This window comes from Somniosus microcephalus, chromosome 22, assembly GCF_052327205.1.
Source record: "Somniosus microcephalus isolate GS21.2 chromosome 22, FLI_Smic_1.0, whole genome shotgun sequence".
Classification (NCBI taxonomy): domain Eukaryota; kingdom Metazoa; phylum Chordata; class Chondrichthyes; order Squaliformes; family Somniosidae; genus Somniosus; species Somniosus microcephalus.
The window spans coordinates 2056545-2077791 of NC_141008.1; the positions used below are offsets into that span (position 1 = coordinate 2056545).

Sequence of the window (21247 nt, forward strand, 5' to 3'; positions counted from 1 at the left end):
AGATGAGGGCTTGACACTGTCAGGGCTATTCCACCATGGGAAGCAGTGCAGGCAAGATCAGGGCTTGACATTGTACTCAGAGGCCGTCCTTTCTCCTGCAGGGCAAGCTGGCCCACAATCCCAGGCAGCAGCTACGGACTGGGGGAGGCCATCCTGACCTCAAACAACTCAGCGACCTGGAGCAGCGTGTGGAGCGCATTATGGCAGGCCGGCTGATTGGCAGCACAGGCTAGGAGTCAGCAGGACTTCGCTGCATCACAGGCGGCTTCCAGCCAAGTGCTCAGTCATGCCGTGCATTCACTGGCTGGTCTGATGCAGACACAGATCAGGGCCACACGGGCACTAACTGCTGACACCCTCGCTGGATCGGCCAGGCATCGCCAGGGCCCTCGCCATGCCGCAGAAGCCCAGCAGTCTGTGCTTCAGCAGATTGCTGCGCATGCTACAGTGCTGGCCCGTGCGAATGCCAGTGTATCAGCCGACCAGGGAGTGCCTGTGCTCTGTCAGGTTGGCAGCATTCCTCCTCCACTGCAGCTGCCATCACCCGTAGGACAGACTGCTGCCGCCCAAGCAGAGTTGGAGCAGACAGCAGCCGGGCTCTCCAAGCCCAGAGCTGGTCCAGGCCGTCCCCCAAGGGCATCTGCCGTCTCACCATCTGACCCTCAGCAGCCTTCCCCCAGCCTTGCTGCAGCCACTGGGGTCCCATTGAGGAGGAGCTGTAGGGCGGAAAGGGGCCACTCGCGGAAGTGAGGCAGATCACCCTCGCAGAGAAAAAAGTAGGTGTGGCCAAATGTTGTGTTTACATATGAAGGCCGCGAATGTTTTTTTTATATATGAAGGCTGAGACTGTTGGGTTTGTTTTTTATATGAGGGCCAGGAATGTTGTGTTTGTTTTTTATATGCGGGGCAGGAATGTTTGTTTTTTATATGAAGGCCAAGGATCATGGTCATTTTTGTTTAACTGTTTTTTTGATTTTCTGAAGGTTGTGAGAGCCAGTTATGTCTCTGACTGTTTTTTGGGGGTTTTATCTGAATTAGTTTGTCATGCAGGAAGGGCACAGAGTTTACACAATAAAAAATTCCCTTTATTCACATTGTCCATGTTTGCACTTTGAACTAGTTGTTGCCTTAACTGGCTGAGGGCTTGCGGAGCGGCTCCATTCATGTTCTTTCATTGGCACAAGCCATTCCCGGAAAGGGGGCCTAGAACCGAGTTGCAATAAGCCACCGACGGACGGCCCTTGCACTTTGTGCCTCCCTGCCGCCTTGGTTCTCCTCCTCTGGTGGTCCTCCAATGTCTGCTGGCAGTGGCTGAGACCTGAGGATTGCCAGGTTGTGCAGCATGCATCACACTACAATAAAATGGGAGACTCACTCAGGCGAGTATGGTAGGGCTCCTGTGGCACATAGAAGATAGGAGCAGGCCATTCGGCCCTTTGAGCCTGCTCCACCATTCAATGAGATCATGGCTGATCATCCAAATTCAGTACCCTGTCCCGGCCTTCTCCCCATATCCCTTTAGCCTGAATATATACAACTACTTCTTGAATATATTTAATGAACTGGCCTCCACCGCCCTCTATGGCAGAGAATTCCACAGGTTCACCACTCTCTGGGTGAAGAAATTCCTCCTCATTTCAGTCCTAAATGGCTTACCCCTTATCCTTAGACTATGACCCCTGGTTCTGGACTCCCCAGCCATCGGGAACATCCTTCCTGCATCTAGTCTATCCAGGCCTGACAGAATTTATAGGTATCAATGAGATCCCCTCTCAATCTTCTAAGCTCCAGTGAGTATAAGCCCAATCGACACAATCTCTCCTCATAAGTCATTCCTGCCACCCCAGGTATCATCCTGGTGAATCTTTGCTGCACTCCTTCCATGGCAGGAACAGTCTAGACAGTGGAACCGTTACTTGAGCATAGCGATTGTGTGCTCAATGATGTTCCTGGTAGCTTGATGGCTGTCATTGTATCGCTCTTCAGCAGGGGTGCTAGGCGCAGGAAGCGGGGTCATCAGGCAGGTGCACAAAGGAGAGCCCTGTCCCCGAGAAGCCATCCTCATGGGTGAGCCTGGGCTTCGAAAATGTATGCCACAGAAGTCTGGCGCAGGATGAAGGCATCGTGGCTTCTGCCTGGAAAGCAGGCATTGACAGCTAGTATGAGCTGCCTGTGGTCACACACCAACTGGACGTTGAGTGAATGGCAGCCCTTGCGGTTGCGTTAATCCTCGGCATGCTGTAGTGGTGCCCGTCAAGCCACATGCATGCAGTCAATGGCGCCCTGCACCACGGGGAAACCCGCTATTCTCCCAAATCCCATTGCACGCTCTTGCTGCTTGTCCAGGGTCATGGGGAAGGACATAAGAAGTAGGAGCAGGAGTAGGGCATACGGCCCTTCGGGCCTGCTCCGCCATTCAATAGGATCATGGCTGATCCGAAGCTAGATTCACATCCACTTCCCTGCCCTCTCCCCGGAACCCCTAATTCCCTTATCTGCTAGGAAATTGTCTATCTCCATTTTTAGTTTATTTAATGTTGCAGCTTCCACAGCTCTCTGGGGTAGCAAATTCCATAGATTTACTACCCTGAGTGAAGAAGTTTCTCCTCATCTCAGTTTTGAAAGCGCAGCCCCTTATTCTTAGATTATGCCCCCTAGTTCTCGTCTCACCCATCAGTGGAAACATCCTCCCCGCATCCACCCGATCAAGTCCCCTCACAATCTTATATGTTTCGATAAGATCGCCTCTCATTCTTCTGAACTCCAATGAGTAGAGTCCCAACCTACTCAACCTTTCCTCATACGTCAACCCCCTCATCTCCGGAATCAACCGAATGAACCTTCTCTGAACCGCCTCGAGAGCAAGTATATCTTTTCTTAAATATGGAAACCAAAACTGCACGCAGTATTCCAGGTGTGGCCTCAACAATACCCTGTATAACTGCAGCAAGACTTCCCTGTTTTTATACTCCATCCCCCTTGCAATAAAAGCCAAGATTCCATTGGCCTTCCTGATCACCTGCATACTAACTTTTTGTGTTTCATGCACCAGGACCCCCAGATCCCTTTGTACTGTAGCACTTTGCAGTTTCTCTCCATTTACATAATAACTTGCTCTTTGATTTTTTCTGCCAAAGTGCATAACCTCACACTTTCCAACATTATATTGCATCTGCCAAATCTCTGCCCACTCACTTAGCCTGTCTATGTCCTTTTGCAGGTTTTTTATGTCCTCCTCACTCATTGCTTTCCCTCACATCTTTGTATCGTCGGCAAACTTGGATATGTTGCACTCGGTCCCTTCCTCCAAATCGTTAATATAGATTGTAAAGAGTTGGGGTCCCAGCACTGACCCCTGCGGAACACCACTAGTTACCGATTGCCAGCCCGAGAATGAACCATTTATCCCAACTCTTTGTTTTCTGTTAGATAGCCAATCTTCCACCTATGCCAGTATATTACCCCCAATCCCATGATTTCTTATCTTGATCAGTAATCTTGTGTGGAACCTTGTCAAATGCCTTTTGGAAGTCCAAATGAACTACATCCACTGGTTCTCCTTGATCCACCCTGTATGTTACATCCTCAAAGAATACGAGCAAATTTGTCAAACATGACTTCTGTAATGAAATGTGTTTGTCTTGCCTGTATTCGTTTTGCACTCATGTATATTACCCTCCCCCACACGGTGTATAGTTTCACTTCCTCTTTCCTGACTAACCTGGAATGTTCCAGGTCTTGGCTCTTGGCTCCGCCCCTGACTTCTCTTACATAAAGATCCCAGGATCTGTATTACTCATTCCTGCGAGCCAGTCAGTGTGTTGAGATGTTAGCTCTGATCTTAGTGATTAAAAGCCAACTTGTTAAAGTCTGAAACTTCTACTTTTGTGGTTATTGAAGGCACATCAATTTTAATCACGAAAGAATACTAGGCCCGGACGAGATGTATCCCAGGCTGTTGTGTGAGGCAAAGGAGGAGATTGCAGGGGCTCTGACACAAATTTTCAGAACCTCTCTGGCCACAGGGGATGTACCAGAGGACTGGAGAACAGCTAACGTAGTACCATTATTCAAGAAGGGTAGCAGGGATAAACCAGGGAATTACAGGCCAGTGAGCCTAACATCTGTGGTAGGGAAATTATTGGAAAAAATTCTGAGGGACAAAATTAGTCTCCACTTGGAGAGGCAAGGATTAATCGGGGATAGTCAGCATGGCTTTGTCAAAGGTAAATCATGTCTGACCAATCTGATTGAATTTTTCGAGGGGGAGACTAGGTGTGTGGATGAGGGAAATGCTGTGGATGTGGTTTACATGGACTTCAGTAAAGCTTTTGACAAAGTCCCGCATAGGAGACTGGTCAAGCAGGTAAGAGCCCATGGGATCCAGGGGGCCTTGGCGCGTTGGATCCTAAACTGGCTGAGTGGCAGGAGGCAGAGGGTGATGGTCGAAGGTTGCTTTTGTGACTGGAAGCCTGTGTCCAGTGGGGTACCTCAGGGATCGGTGCTGGGTCCCTTGCTGTTTGTGATCTACATTAACGATTTGGATGAGAATGCAAAGGGTATGATCAGTAAGTTTGCGGATGACACGAAAATTGGTGGGGTGGTAAATTGCGAGGAGGAAAGCCTCAGGCTACAGGACGATATTAATGGGTTGGTCAGATGGGCGGAAAAGTGGCAAATGGAATTTAACCCGGAAAAGTGCGAGGTGATGCATTTTGGACGGACAAATAAGGATAGGGAATACACAATGAGTGGTAGGACCCTAGGAAGTACAGAGGGGCAGAGGGACCTTGGTGTCCATGTACATAGATCCCTGAAGGCAGCGGAACAGGTAGATAAGGTGGTTAAAAAGGCATATGGGATACTTGCCTTCATTAGCAGAGGCATAGAATATAAGAGCAGGGAGCTTATGATGGAGCTGTACAAAACGCTGGTGAGGCCACAGCTGGAGTACTGTGTGCAGTTCTGGTCGCCTCACTATAGGAAGGATGTGATTGCTCTGGAGAGGGTGCAGAGAAGATTCAACAGGATGTTACCTGGGATGGAGCGCCTCACCTATGAAGAAAGACTCAACAGGCTGGGGTTGTTTTCCTTGGAGCAAAGGAGGCTGAGGGGGGACCTGATTGAGGTTTACAAAATGATGAGGGGCATAGATAGGGTAGATAAAGAGGAACTTTTCCCCTTAGTAGAGGGGTCAATAACAAGGGGGCACAGATTCAGGGTAAGGGGCAGGAGATTTAGGGGGGATTTGAGGAGGAACTTTTTCACCCAGAGGGTGGTTGGAAGCTGGAACTCACTGCCTGAAAGGGTGGTAGAGGCAGGAACCCTCACAACATTCAAGAAGCATTTGGATGAGCACTTGAAATGCCATTGCATACAAGGCTATGGACCAAATGCTGGAAAATGGGATTAGACTGGACAGGGATGGATGGGCGGCGCAGACACGATGGGCCGAAGGGCCTCTTTCTGTGCTGTAAAACTCTATGACTCTATGGATCGACTCCTAAAACCAGAGCGTCTGGACTTGGATCCACATTCTGCTGAAGCATCAAATCAATTTGGACACTGGCTCAAATGCTTCGAACTCTTTGCGAGGGCTTCATCCACTAGCGAGGTAGATAAACCGAGTCAACTGACTACTCGCGTTAATCATCGGATTTATTCGTTCATCCGGGACGCCATCTCTTACACGGAGGCCATCACTATCCTGAAGGCCCAATACCAGAGGCCAGTAAACGAAGTATACGCCAGACATCTGCTGGCTACATGCAGGCAGCGACCTGAGGAATCAATGGACGATTTCTTACAGGGCCTAAAGGACTTGGTCCGGGACTGTAACTGCAAGGCCGTGATGGCCAACGCGTACTCTGACGAATTGGTCCGCGATTCCACACCCGTTGACAAAATCCATGATGGACATACAGGTAAACGGGAATTTAACGAAATGTTTAATTGACTGTGGGAGTACCGAGAGTTTTATCCACCCTAGCCTGGTACGGCAGCACTCATTAACGGTAACCCCTACACGGAGCAGAATTGCTATGGCTGCTAAGCCCCACACTTCGGACATTTTGAGCTACTGTGTGGTAACACTGACTGTAAAAGGCACGGACTACAAGGATTTTAAACTCCTCGTGATGCCAGAACTCTGTGTTAATGTAATCTTGGGCCTGGACTTCCAGTGCCACCACGAAAGTGTCACGCTATCATATGGCGGGTCCCAGCCACCACACAGTCTGTGGCCTATCAACCTTAAAAATCAGCCCGCCCTCTTTATTCGCTAATCTCGCTCCGAACTGTAGGCCCATAGTGACCAAAAGTAGATGGTACAGTCTGGAAGACAGACACTTTATCAAGGCGGAAGTGGACAGACTCCTGCGGGAAGGCATTATTGAATGCAGTACCAGTCCGTGGCGTGCCCAAGTAGTCATAGTTAAAAATAGCAAAAAGAAACGGATGGTAATTGTCTACAGCCAGACTGTTAATATTTATACCCAGCTGGATGCCTAACCTTTACCCCGCATATCAGAAATGGTCAACCAGATCGCACAATACCGAGTCTTCTCGACTATCGACCTCAAATTCGCATATCACCAGCTCCCCATTAGAACGGAGGACCGCCCATACACCGCCTTTGAGGCGAACGGACGCCTCTACCATTTTCTCAGAGTGCCCTTCGGGGTAACAAATGCGGTCTCGGTCTTCCAACGCGAGATGGACCGCATGGTTGACGAGAATAAACTACAAGCTACCTACCCCTATCTGGACAATGTCACTATCTGCGGGCACAACCAGCAAGACCACGATCTAAATCTTGCGAGATTTTTAAAAACTGCCCTAAAGCTGAATCTAACCTACAACGAAGACAAATGCGTCTTCAACACAACCCGTCTCTGTATCCTCGGCTGTGTGGTGGAAGATGGGGTAATTGCACCGGACCCTGACCGATTACGCCCCTCAAAGGAACTGCCCCTGCCACACAATCCCAAAGCTTTAAAAATGTGCCTGGGATTTTATTCGTATTATGCCCAATGGGTGCCCAATTACTCCGATAAGGCCCGACCCCTCATTAAATCGACGTCCTTCCCACTATCAGCTGAAGCTCAGGAGGCTTTCACCAGTATCAAACAGGACATTGAAAGGGCTGCACTGTGTGCAGTGGACGAAAGCATTCCCTTTCAAGTCGAAAGCGATGCGTCAGACTTTGCTTTAGCTGCGACCCTCAATCAGGCTGGGAGACCTGTGGCCTTCTTCTCCCGAACCCTTCAGGGACCTGAAATCAGGCACTCTTCTGTCGAGAAGGAGGCACAGGCTATAGTGGAGGTAGTGCGGCACTGGAGACACTACCTAGCCGGCAAACGTTTCACCCTGCTCACTGACCAGCGGTCGGTGGCTTTCATGTTTAATAACAAACAAAGGGGCAAAATCAAGAATGACAAAATACTCAGGTGGAGGATCGAACTATCCACGTTCGACTATGATATTATGTACAGGCCAGGAGCCCTTAATGAACCCCCAGACGCCCTATCGCGGGGAATGTGTGCCAGCATTCATACGGACAAATTACAGGGTCTCCACAACGACCTCTGTCACCCAGGGGTCACCCGACTATACCATTTTATAAAGTCCCGCAATCTGCCCCACTCCATCGAGGAGGTCAGGGCAATGACCAGAGCCTGCCGCATCTGTGCGGAATGCAAGCCTCGTTTCTACAGGCCTGACCGTGCACACCTTATCAAAGCCACACGGCCATTTGAGCGCCTAAGTCTGGACTTCAAGGGACCCCTTCCCTCTGCCAACCATAACGTATACTTCCTCAATATCATCGATGAATATTCCCGCTTCCCCTTCGCCATTCCCTACACAGACACGACCAGTGCCACGGTCATCAAGCGTCTCGGTAATCTATTCTGCATTTTTGGCATGCCGAACTACATACACAGCGATAGGGGGACGTCATTTATGAGTGACGAACTGCGCCAGTTCTTGCTCTCAAAGGGGATAGCCACTAGCAGAACCATTAGCTACAACCCCCGGGGTAATGGGCAAGTGGAAAGGGAGAATGCTACTGTTTGGAAGGCTGTCACGTTAGCCTTAGTCAAAAGGCCTTCCGACCTCCCGCTGGCAGGAAGTCCTCCCAGACGTGCTCCACTCCATAAGGTCTCGGTTATGTACAGCCACTAACGCTACCCCTCACGCAAAGATGTTAGTTTTCCCCCGGAATCTACCTCGGGCATATCTCTACCCACGTGGCTGATGTCTCCGGGGACAGTAATATTGTGGAAGCACGAGAGAGAGGCCATAAAACGGACCCCCTTGTGGAAAAGGTACAGCTCCTCCATGCAAACCCTCAGTACGCCTATATCGAATATTCTGACGGGCGAGAGGACACTGTTTCCATAAAAGACCTCACTCCCTCGGGGAGCGGAGAGAACGATGAGAGACTACCCGAGGAAGACCTACACCAAAAAGAGACAGGACGCCCAGAGGTATCAATATCCAACTTTAACATGGAGGATACTGCGGAGGGCCGGACAGCGGAGGAACCAGAATCCACTCCCCTAGAGGCACGCCAACCGGCTTTGCGCCGATCACCGAGAACCGCAAAACCTCCTGACAGACTCACTTATACCAACTTTTAAGAAACATCACCCCGATGGACTAAATCTAAAGAAGGGGTGAATGTAATGAAATGTGTTTGGCTTGCCTGTATTCGTTTTGCACTCATGTATATTACCCTCCCCCACACGGTGTATCGTTCCACTTCCTCTTTCCTGACTAACCTGGAATGTTCCAGGTCTTGGCTCTTGGCTCCGCCCCTGACTTCTCTTACATAAAGATCCCAGGATCTGTATGACTCATTCCTGCGAGCCAGTCAGTGTGTTGAGATGTTAGCTCTGATCTTAGTGATTAAAAGCCAACTTGTTAAAGTCTAAAACTTCTAGTTTTGTGGTTATTGAAGGCACATCAACTTCCCCTTCATAAAACCATGCTGACTCTGTCCTATTAAATTATGTTTATCCAAATGCTCTGTTACAGTTTCCTTAATAATGGACTCCAACATTTTGCCAACCACAGATGTTAGGCTAACTGGTCTATAGTTTCCAGCTTTTTGGTCTACTTCCCTTCTTAAATAAGGGTGTTACATTAGCAGTTTTCCAATCTGCCAGGACCTTTCCTGAGTCCAGGGAGTTCTGGAAAATAATCACCAATGCATCCACAATCCCTACCGCCACTTCTCTCAAAACCCTAGGATGTAGGCCATCAGGTCCGGGGGATTTTTCCGCCTTAAGTCCCATTATTTTACTGAGTATCATCTCCTTAGTGATTTTAATCGTGTTTAGCTCCTCTCTCCCCCCCTCATGGCCCCTGTTTGTCCAGTGTTGGGATATTTTTAGTGTCCTCCACCATAAAGACTGATACAAAATATTTGTTCAGCATCTTTGCCATCTCCATGTTCCCCACCAGTAGTGTCCCGGTCCCATCCTCTAAGGGACCAACGTTCACTTTAGCCACCCTTTTCCTTTTTTAAAAAAAAGCCGTAGAATCTCTTGCTATCTGTTTTTATATTTGTTGCTAGTTTACTTTCATAATCTATCTTCCCTTTCGTAATTAATCTTTTAGTTATTGTTTGCTGGCTTTTAAATGCTTCCCAATCTTCTATCCTCCCACTAGATATGCCCTTGTTTTCAGTTGGATACTATCCTTTATTACTTTACTAAGCCACAGATGGCTGTATTTTCCTTTACTCCCTTTTTCCTCAGTGGAATATATTTAGCTTGAAAGATGTGAAATATCTCCTTGAATGTAGACCACTGCTCTTGTACCGTCTTACACTTGAATCTGTTTTCCCAGTCCACTTTAGTCAATTCTACTCTCATACCTTCATAGTCTCCTTTATTTAAGCTCAGTATGCTGGTTTGAGATCCAACTCACCCTCAAACAGAATTTGGAATTCAACCATATTATGGTCACTCATTCCTTTACGAGGACATTTTTATTAATCCGGTCTCATTACACAGGACCAGATCTAAGATTGCCTACCCCCTGGTTGGTTCAGTTACATACAGCTCAAGGAACCCATCCCAAATACCAGGCGCACAGAGGGGGTGCCACTGAAGTTCCAGATCAGGGCGCACCAAGGGCGTTGCAACATGAAATGACTTCAGGATCTGTGCGCGTTTCTGAGTGGGCACTGCAGTTTTGCGCTGCCGCTAAATCTTGACTGAAATTCACGAGAGGCGCAGATCACGCCATGCCTGGGTACTAGCTGCTTCGCGCCCCACTTCTCCGGCGCTAACAACTGAATTTCTAGCCCAATGTTTCCACTGCCGCTTTAGTGAGGCCCAACCGAACCATTTATTGTAGTTTATCTGTAGAGAATGCCAGTCACATGTACCCACATCACCCCTGACCAGTGAAACAATGGGAGCCTGGAGACCTGTATCTCTGCCAGGCTCCAGTCACAGATCCAGTAATCTCCAAGCATCTGGACTTCAAGGCTAAGTGTGATGGAATACTCTCCACTTGCCTGGATGAGTACAGATCCAACACCACTTGAAGCACTACTCCATCCAGGACAAAGCAGCCTGCTTGATTGGCACCCCATCCACCATCTTACACATTCACTGCCCCACCGGTGCACTGTGGACCATCTACAAGATGCATTGCAGCAACTCGCCAAGGCTGCTCCAGCAGCACCTCCCAAACTAGTGACCTCTTCCACCTAGAATGACAAGGGCAGCAAGTGCATGGGCACACCACCACCTACAAATCACACAACATCCTGACTTGGTAATATCGCCATTCCTTCATCACTGGGTCAAAATCCTGAAACTCCCTCCCTAACAGCACTGGGAGTGTATCTTCACCACAGACTGCAGCAGTTCAAGAAGGCACCTCACCACCACCACCACAAGGGCAATAAACGCTGCCGTTGCAGTGACACTCACATCCCAGGAACGAATAGAAAACTGCTCTGGAACTCAAATTTGGCTGATTTTTTTTGGGCAGGCGCAATTGTTAAGGCAGCTGAGAGAAGCGGCCCAATAGATTCTCAAAACAGGCTACCAATTAACACAAGGACAGTAAAATCCAGCCAGAATTTGGAATATAACGAGATCAGGTTTCATGTATAACAGGGGTTTATTATCCAACAGACACATCTACAGTTCCATGGAGCTGCACTCGGAGCCCACCCTGCGGCGATGGTCCATTTTCCACATGGCAACAGTCCCAACCAACAGGGCCACGGAGAGCAGAGCTACCCCAACCGCGACTCCAGGAACAACACGGAAGGGGGAATCAGCAGCAGCATCTGTGGGGAGAAGGGAGGGTTAGATGGGCACCAGTTACTCCATCACTAGACAGCGGCAGGGGCCTCCTTTACCTTTCTCTTCCTGGTGGATCCCAGCAGCCAATCGCTCCTCATCTTCCAGGAAAATGATGGCTCCATCAGCAGTCACCAGGGACCCAGCCCGAACATCGGCGCTTCTTCGCCTCTCTGGGGGAGACAAGAGACAGAGACAAGAGTTCAAGGTGGGCGATTCAATGTGCAGCTGTCTGAAGCCCCAAATCAGGTGGTCAATCCGATGGCCCAATACAAAAACCCTCGGGCAGTGAGCACCGGAGTGAGATTGGACTAGTTAAATACGGTTCCCTCACTGTCAGACTAAGATTCACTCCCTATTCTCAGAAAGACCCGCTTCAGATGGACCGTTGTCAGGTCTACAGGAGGCAGCGTCAAATCCTTGGAGATGGCGATCAGGACCCGCCCATCCTTGGTGCACACTGCAAGAGAGTCAATGAAAGGCGGTTAGTTGCTGCACGGGGAATGGCAAGGGAACCGTTACCGGGAGGGGGAGAAACTCCGCCCAACTCAGCACCAGCTTCTAGTTTCCTTCTCTCCCCGTCCACTCCCCAATTCTCCATCTAATGGAGACGGTTCACCAACTCCAGCCCTACTGGACTGGTTACACAAGAGCTGCATCAAATCCACACCCTGTCCGGTCAGTGCCAGCCAGGGACGGATCTTCACTCTGCCCTCCTATCCTGGGGCGCAATTCAACCATCAGAAGTCCCAAGTCGCATAGAGAAGGAAGGAGATCTCCTGGGTCAGGATCTCAATGATCAGACTTTCAAACTGTAGAACTGAACACAGTTCCTAAACCCGCCAGCTCCCGGACTGGAGAGGTTGGAGACTCCAGCTGATGATTCAGGACAGGAGGAGAGAGGATACTGTCCAGGGAATCCCCAGTGCAGTTGGATTGCGGCTGGTCCTGGGAAGCCCTGGCCCAGAATATAGGCGAGCCGAGAATACACCCACCTGGCAGATTGTGGAGTGAATAGAAACACGGCGGCACATCCCGGCATCAAAGCAGCAGCCTCTCCGCACACACTCACTGCCTTCAATTCCCCCAAAGCCGCAGTCTTGGCGGAATTTGGGAGACAGCCAACATTGATCGGCGGGGAGAAGGAGAGAGGGCGGCTGAGATGAACAGATTGTAAGAAAGAACAAGCCCAGAACCCGCAGCCCCTCCATTCTAACAAGCGAGGCTCCCAGGTAAGTGAGGTTGTCGAGCCGACTCCCCCTTTTTATCCCCTGTTTAACCCGCAGTAAATGAATGGTCTGATTGGCCCACGGGCTCCCCATGTGAACCCGCATTCCCACGGGGCACACGGAGATATTGGGGCCTTGTTTAAACTTATTTTTTTCTTTTTTTGTGTCAATCTTTTATTTAAATCTAGTCATACTTGTTACAATACATCAACTTCATAATAAATCCATTACATTCATTAGCCGCAATAAAACAAAGCCTTAAAAACAGCTTTAGGACTAACAGTACAAATGCAGTGGTAAATTTTACAGACAAATCAACAATATTAACAGTACAGGTACCCATAGTGAAAAACAATTTTACACCAGTCCTATTGGCAATCTAGTAACTCTTCATTTTTGCTTGGTATTACCTGCTGTCCTTTTTTTAAATGTTAATATTCATGTACAACATTACTTATACAACTCATCAATTACATAGTAAATCCATTACATTCATTGACCACAATAAAAAGGATAAAGCCTCGAAAACAGCTTAATGGTCAACAATATAAATACAATAATACATTTTTACAGGTAATTCAATAATGTTTACAGTACAAACTGCCACTGTTTAATAAACCAAGAAAAGAAAGAACCCGTATTCGCCAGTCCTACTGGCATCGTTGAATCATTCAGTCATTCATTCCTCTGTTCGTTCGCTCAAGTGTAAATTCCATTGTGAATGTCTGCATGCGTGCGTGTCATTTGTCTCCCTGCGTGCATGCGTGCGTTCGTTCATCCGTCCAGACAGGCCTCACGCTCACCCAATAGGATGCCGACCTTCATCCTGGGGAGCGAATTTGAAGGGGCTGCTCCTCGATTTTTGGCTGCACTTCAGTCCCACGCTCCTGATCTTCGGTCACCCGGTGCGGAAGGGAGCGGGCAGGTCGGGGGACCTCCTCGTGGGACTGCTCCTGGGCCTGGCCAAAGTGGCCATTAACTGGTCCAGGCAGCGGGCGGTCCAGGGGGTTGTTCGGCCCGACTGCCTGCCTCTCTTCCACGGCCACGTTCACCCCTGGCTGGCCCTGGAGATGGAGCACGCGGTGTCCGCCGGCATGCTCGAGGCCTTCCGAGACCGATGGGCACCGCAGGGACTGGAGTGCTCCATCACAATAAGGAACAGTACTTTAATTTAATTTCTTCAATTTCCTTTTAACCTTTTTTAAAGTTACAGCACATGGTCATAGAACCATCGAATCATAGAATGGTTACAGTGGAGAAGGAGGCCATTCGGCCCGTCGAGCCCGTGCCGGCTCTCTGCAAGAGCACTTCAGCCAGTCCCACTCCCCCGCCCTTTCCCCGTAGCCCTGCACATTTCTTCCCTTCAGATACTTATCCAACTCCCTTTTGAAAGCTGTGATTGAATCTGCCTCCACCGCCCTTTCAGGGAGAACATTCCAAATCCTAACCACTCGCTGCATAAAAAAGTCTTTCTTACGTGGCCTTTGGTTCTTTTGCCAATCACCTTAAATCTCTCTCCTCCGGTTCTCCACCCTTCTGCCAATGGGAACAGTTTCTCTCTATCTACTCTGTCCACACCCCTCATGGATTTGAACACCTCTATCAAATCTCCTCTCAATTCTCTCTGCTCCAAGGAGAACAACGCCAGCTTCTTCAGTCTTTCAACGTAACTGTACTCCAGACCGGGGAATGAGGTTGTTCAGGTGGAGCAAGTTTCAGTAGGTGAACATTTAGGGAACAGTGATCATAGTATCATAATGTTTTGGTTAGCTATGAAAAAGGACAGAGAGCAATCGAGAGTAAAAATGTTTAACAGGGGAAAATGCAACTTCAGTGGGATGAGAACGGATCTGGCCCGGCTAAACTGGAATCAAAGATTGGCAGGAAAAACTGTAATGAACAATAGGCTCCCTTTAAAGAGGAAATAGTTCAGGTGCAGTTGAGGTACTTTCCAACGAGGGGGGAAGGCAGGACAACTAAAGTCAGGGCTCGCTGGATGATGAAAGAGATAGAGAATATGATGAAGCAGAAAAAGAGCGAGTATGACAGATGTCAAGTTGCAAATGCATCTGAAAATCAGGCTATATATAGAAAGGTCAGAGGAGAAGTGAAAAATCAAATGAGGGGCAAAGAGAGGGTATGAGAATAGAATTGCAGCCAACATGAAAGGTAATCCAAAAGTCTTCTATGGCCATATAAATAGTAAAAGGTAGTAAGAGGAGGGATGGGGCTGATTAAGGACCAAAAAGGAGACCTATTTATGGAGGCAGAGGGTATGGCTGAGGTACTAAATGAATACTTTGCATCTGTCTTCACCAAGGAAGAGGATGCTGCCATAGGCATAGTAAAGGCGGAGGTAGTGGAGATAGTTGATAGGATAAAAATTAATAAAAAAGAGGTATTAGAAAGGCTGGCTGTATTTAAAGTAGATAAATCACCACGAGTGAATGGGATGCATTCTAGGATGCTGCGGGAATTTAGGGAGGAAATCGCGGTGGTACTGGCCATAATCTTCCAATCCTCCTTAGATACGGGGGTGGTGCCAGAGGACTGGAGAACTGCAAATTTTATTCCCTTGTTCAAAAAGGTGTGTAAAGATAAACCCAGCAACTACAGGCCATTCAGTTTGACCTCGGTAGTGGGGAAGCTTTTAGAAACAGTAATCAGGGACAAAATTAACAGTCACTTGGACAAGTGTGGTTTAATTAAGGAAAGCCAGCATGGATTTGTTAAAGGCAAATCGTGTTTAACTAACTTCACGAGTTCTTTGATGAGGCAACAGGGAGGATTGATGAGAGTAATACAGTTGACGTAGTGAACATGGATTTCAAAAAGGCGTTCGACAAAGTGCCACATAATAGGCTTGCCAGCAAAGTTGAAGCCCATGGTATAAAAGGGACAGTGGACATGGATACAGAATTGGCTGAGTGACAGGAAACAGAGAGTAGTGGTGAACGGTTATTTTTTGGACTGGAGGAAGGTATACAGTGGTGATCCTAAGGGGTCGGTTCTAGGACCACTGCTTTTCTTGATACATATTAATGACTTGGACATGGGTGTACAGAGCACAATTTCAAAATATGCAGATGAGACTAAACTTGGAAGTATAGTAAACAGTGAGGAGGAGAGTGATAGAAGTCAGGAAGACATAGACAGGCAGGTGAAATGGGCGGACACGTGGCAGATGAAATTTAACGCAGAAAAGTGTGAAGTGATACATTTTGTTAGAAAGAATGAGGAGAGGACATATAAACTAACTGGTACAATCCTGAAGGGGGTGCAGGAACAGAGAGACCTGGGGGTATGTGTGCACAAATCATTGAAGGTGGAAGGACAGGTTGAGAAAGCAGTTAAAAAGGCTTACGGGATTCTGGGCTTCATAAATAGAAGTATAGAGTACAAAAGTGTGGGAATTGTAGTTGACTTTAAATTGACAATTGCCAGTAATAAGAAGAGTCAGCTCCACAAGTGTCCCTCTTAAGGAGGCAGCACCAATAGAATTTAGACACCAAGACCTAGAAATTCAGTATAGCCACATTTGGGGCGCTACAGCATGGCGTTCGCTAACTTTTGCGCCCGGCGCAACTTAGCACCACCTTCGCCGATATTCAGTTGCATCGCCCCAAGAGGTTGCTGCTGCGCTAAATCAGGCGATGCACGACTATCATTAGGCGCTAAGCCGGCGATCCAGGGTGCAAACACCGAGGGCGGGCGCAGCGCAGGTGCGGCAAGTTGCTCATTGAGGGCAGACAGTCAGGCGCCGGTCAGCACTTAAAGGGGGAGGGTGGAATTGCTTGGCTGCCACACCCTGCACGCTGCAGCCCTAAGGCAAGGCCTGAACACTGCTTCTGGAACAGCTCCATGCCCAGGAGAATGGAGAAGGCCAGGGAGAGAGTGCAGCGCTTCGGCGAGGGTGACCTGAGGCTGCTGGTTGGTGCAGTGGACCGCAGGCGCCATATCCTCTTCCCTGAGGGTGGCAGGAGGCCGCTGCCCGCCGAATATCGGAAAGCATGGAGGGATGTGGCAAACAAGGTCATGTCCAACAGCGTGGTTGGCAGGACACCAACACAGTGCCGGAAAAAATTCAACGTCCTCACTCGGGTTGTCAGGGCGAGTACCCTTTCCAGTATCCTCCTCATCCCTGCATGTGCACCTCACTTTATGGCCAAACGAGTCTGAAAGCTCTAATGGCCAGCCCTCATCCAGCAGCTATGGGACTGTCATGAAAAGCACTTGCACATTCAGGACTTTAGACACTGTCAGGGCTATTCGACCATGGGAGGCAGTGCGGGCAATATCAGGGCTTGACACTGTACTTAGAGGCGGTCCTTTCTCTTGCAGTCCAAGCTGGCGCATAACAGAAGACAGCAGCGACAGACCGGGGGAGGCCGTCCTGACCTGAAACAGCTGAGCGACCTCGAGCAGAGAGTGGAGCAGATCATGGCAGGCCGGCTGAGTGGCCCCGTCGCCACTGGAGATGCTGACCCTGTTCTGGGCACCAATGGTAAGGTCATCACCTTTTTGACCTCTCCCTTTCCACTTGCGCCTCACACCAGCATCCTTTGCCACTATCGAACCAATGCAGTGCACAGCAGCACTCATGCCTCCCTCGCTGCTGCCCTGTCCTCACTCTAAAGCAACTCTTGTGCCTCCCTGCTTTCAGATGGTGACTCGCCAGGTGAGGAGGCGGCCCCTCAAGCTGACACTGTGTCCGAGTCAGACATAGAGGAGGAGGAAGAGGTGATTGGGCAAAAGCATGGCAGATGCAGTATAATGTGGATAAATGCGAGGTTATCCACTTTGGTGGCAAAAACAGGAAGGCAGATTATTATCTGAACGGCAATAGATTGGGAGAAGGGGAAGTGCAATGAGACCTGGGTGTCCTTGCGCACCAGTTCATAGAGTCATAGAGTCATAGAGTTTTACAGCACAGAAAGAGGCCCTTTGGCCCATCGTGTCTGCGCCGCCCATCCATCCCTGTCCAGTCTAATCCCATTTTCCAGCATTTGGTCCATAGCCTTGTATGCAATGGCATTTCAAGTGCTCATCCAAATGCTTCTTGAATGTTGTGAGGGTTCCTGCCTCTACCACCCTTTCAGGCAGTGCGTTCCACATTCCAACCACCCTCTGGGTGAAAAAGTTCCTCCTCAAATCCCCTCTAAATCTCCTGCCCCTTACCCTGAATCTATGCCCCCTTGTTATTGACCCCCCTACTAAGGGGAAAAGTTCCTCTTTATCTACCCTATCTATGCCCTTCATCATTTTGTACACCTCAATCAGGTCCCCCCTCAGCCTTCTTTGCTCCAAGGAAAACAACCCCATCCTGTCCAGCCTCTCTTCATAGCTGAGGCGCTCCATCCCAGGTAACATCCTGGTGAATCTTCTCTGCACCCTCTCCAAAGCAATCACATCCTTCCTATAGTGAGGCGACCAGAACTGCACACAGTACTCCAGCTGTGGCCTCACCAGCGTTTTGTACAGCTCCATCATAACCTCCCTGCTCTTATATTCTATGCCTCGGCTAATGAAGGCAAGTATCCCATATGCCTTTTTAACCACCTTATCTACCTGTTCCGCTGCCTTCAGGGATCTATGTACATGTACACCAAGGTCCCTCTGACCCTCTGTACTTCCTAGGGTCCTACCACTCATTGTGTATTCCCTTGCCTTATTTGTCCGTCCAAAATGCATCACCTCGCACTTTTCAGGGTTAAATTCCATTTGCCACTTTTCCGCCCATCTGACCAACCCGTTTATATCGTCCTGTAGCCTGAGGCTTTCCTCCTCACAATTTACCACCCCACCAATTTTCGTGTCATCTGCGAACTTACTGATCATACCTTTTACATTCTCATCCAAATCATTTATGTAGATCACAAACAACAAGGGACCCAGCACCGATCCCTGAGGTACCCCACTGGACAAAGGCTTCCAGTCACAAAAGCAACCTTCGACCATCACCCTCTGCCTCCTGCCACTCAGCCAGTTTAGGATCCAATGCGCCAAGGCACCCTGGATCCCATGGGCTCTTACCTTCTTGACCAGTCTCCTATGCGGGACTTTGTCAAAAGCTTTACTGAAGTCCATGTAAACCACATCCACAGCATTTCCCTCATCCACCCCTGAAGGTAAGCATGCAGGTGCAGCAGGCGGTTAAGAAGGCAGATGGTATGTTGGCCTTCATAGTGAGAGGGTTCGAGTACAGGAACAAGGATGTCTTGCTGCAGTTGTACAGGGCCTTGCTGAGACCACACCTTGAGTATTGTGTGCAGTTTTGGTCGCCTTATCTGAGGGAGGATGTTCTTGCCATGGAGGGAGTGCAGTGAATATTCACCAGACTGATACCTGGGATGGCAGGAATGACATATGAGGAGAGATTGGGTCGATTGGGCTTATACTCGCTGGAGTTTAGAAGAATGAGAGGGGATCTCATTGAAACTTATAAAATGATGACAGGACTAGACAGGCTAGATGCAGGAAGGATGTTCCCGATGGCCGGGGAGTCCAGAACCAGGGGTCTCAGTCTAAGGATAAGGGGTAAGCCATTTAGGACAGAGATGAGGAGGAATTTCGTCACCCAGAGAGTGGTGAACCTGTGGAATTCTCTACCAGAGAAGGCAGTGGAGGCCAATTCATTAAATATATTCAAGAAGGATTTAGATATATTTCTTAAGGCTAAAGGGATCAAGGGATATGGGGAGAAGGAAGGGACAGGGTACTGAATTTGGATGATTAGCCATGATCTCATTGAATGGCGGAGAAGGCTCGAGGGGCCGAATGGCCTACTCCTGCTCCTATCTTCTATATTTCGGCGACTGTCTGCGAGGGGCGCTGCTGTAGATGAGACTGCAGTACCAGTGACTGTCTGCGAGGGGCGCTGCTGTAGATGAGGCTGCAGTACCAGTGACTGTCTGCGAGGGGCGCTGCTGTAGATGAGGCTGCAGTACCGGTGACTGTCTGCGAGGGGCGCTGCTGTAGAAGAGGCTGCGGTACTGGTTTATTTCTGATAGCAAAATACTGCGGATGCTGGAAATCCGAAATAACAACAGAAAATGGTGGAAAAACTCAGCAGGCCAGGCAACATCCATAGCGAGAGAAACAGAGTCAACGTTTCAGATCAAAACCCTTCGACAGGACTCAGAAAAAACACAGGAAATGAAACAAATTAAAAGGCCAGTTTGGAGGCTGGGAAATGGGGATAAAGAACAAAAGAGAAGTGAAGAGACATTAAGAGATATTCAAAACCAGACGAGATGGTGATGGGACCAGTAAAGAGACAAAAGACGGCTCTAGATTAAGACATGTCGGAAGCACTGGTGTGGAAGGTGGCATCGTCGGAGCAGATGCTGCGGAGACGGAGAAACTGGGAGAATGGAATAGAGTCCTTACAGGAGGCGGGGTGGGTGGAAGTGTAGTCCAGGTAGCTGTGGGAGTCAATGGGCTTATAGTGAATGTTGGTCAATAACCTATCCCCAGAGATGGAGACGGAGAAGTTGAGGAAGGGAAGGGAAGATTCAGAGATGAACCATGAGAAGGTGAGGGAAGGGTGGAAATTGGGGACAAAGTGAATGAAATTGTCTAGTTCAGGGCGAGAGCAGGAAACGGCACCAATACAGTCATCAATGTACCGGAAAAAGAGGTGAGGGAGGGGACCCGAGTAGGACTGGAACAAAGAGTGTTCCACATATCCCACGAATAGGCAGGCATAGCTAGGACCCATGCTGGTACCCATGGCAACACCTTTGATTTGGAGGAAATGAGTGGAGTCAAAGGAGAAGTTGTTCAATGTGAGAACAAGTTCAGCCAGGCAGAGGAAGGTGGTGGTGGATGGGGACTGGTTGGGCCTCTGTTCAAGGAAGAAGCGGAGCGCCCTCAGGCCATCCTGGTGGGGGATGGAGGTGTAGAGGGATTGTACATCCATGGTGAAAAGGAAGCGGTTGGGGCCAGGAAAGTGGAAACTGTTAAAGTGGCGGAGGGTGTCAGAAGAGTCGCGGATGTAGGTGGGAAGAGACTGGACAAGGGGAGAAAAGATAGAGTCGAGATAGGAAGAGATAAGTTCCGTGGGGCAAAAACAGGCTGAAACGATGGGTCTACCGGGGCAGTCCTGTTTGTGGATCTTGGGAAGGAGGTAGAAGCGGGTTGTGTGGGGTTGCGGAACTATGAGGTTGGTGGCCACGGGGGGAAGATCTGAGGGAGTGCCGCACTGTCGGAGGATCAGCACTGAGGGAGTGCTGCACTGTCGGCAGGTCAGTACTGAGGGAGCGCTGCACTGTCGACGGGTCAGTACTGAGGGAGCGCTGCACTGTCGGAGGGGCAGTACTGAGGGAGCGCCACACTGTCGGCGGGTCAGTACTGAGGGAGCACTGCACTGTCGGCGGGGCAGTACTGAGGGAGCGCCGCACTGTCGGAGGGACAGTACTGAGGGAGCGCCACACTGTCGGCGGGTCAGTACTGAGGGAGCACTGCACTGTCGGCGGGTCAGTACTGAGGGAGCACTGCACTGTCAGAGGGGCAGTACTGAGGGAGCGCCGCACTGTCGGAGGGACAGTACTGAGGGAGCGCTGCATTGTCGGAGGGTCATTACTGAGGGAGCGCTGCACTGTTGACGGGTCATTACTGAGGGAGCGCTGCACTGTCGACGGGTCAGTACTGAGGGAGTGCTGCATTGTCAGAGGTGCTATCTCTTTG

At 49.4% G+C, this 21247-nt stretch overlaps 1 protein-coding gene and 1 long non-coding RNA gene across 2 annotated transcripts in view; both read right to left on the minus strand.

Moving 5' to 3' along the window:
- LOC147101980 (uncharacterized) overlaps positions 1-21247 on the minus strand; it is a 64401-nt gene that overhangs the window by 20983 nt on the left and 22171 nt on the right. The gene's annotated exons all lie outside the window — the stretch shown is intronic.
- LOC147101981 (uncharacterized) lies at positions 11021-12548 on the minus strand. The gene is made up of 3 exons (XR_015073292.1): positions 12326-12548; positions 11390-11503; positions 11021-11317 (listed from the first exon to the last, which is right to left on the minus strand). It is a non-coding gene; the product is annotated as an uncharacterized LOC147101981 (long non-coding RNA).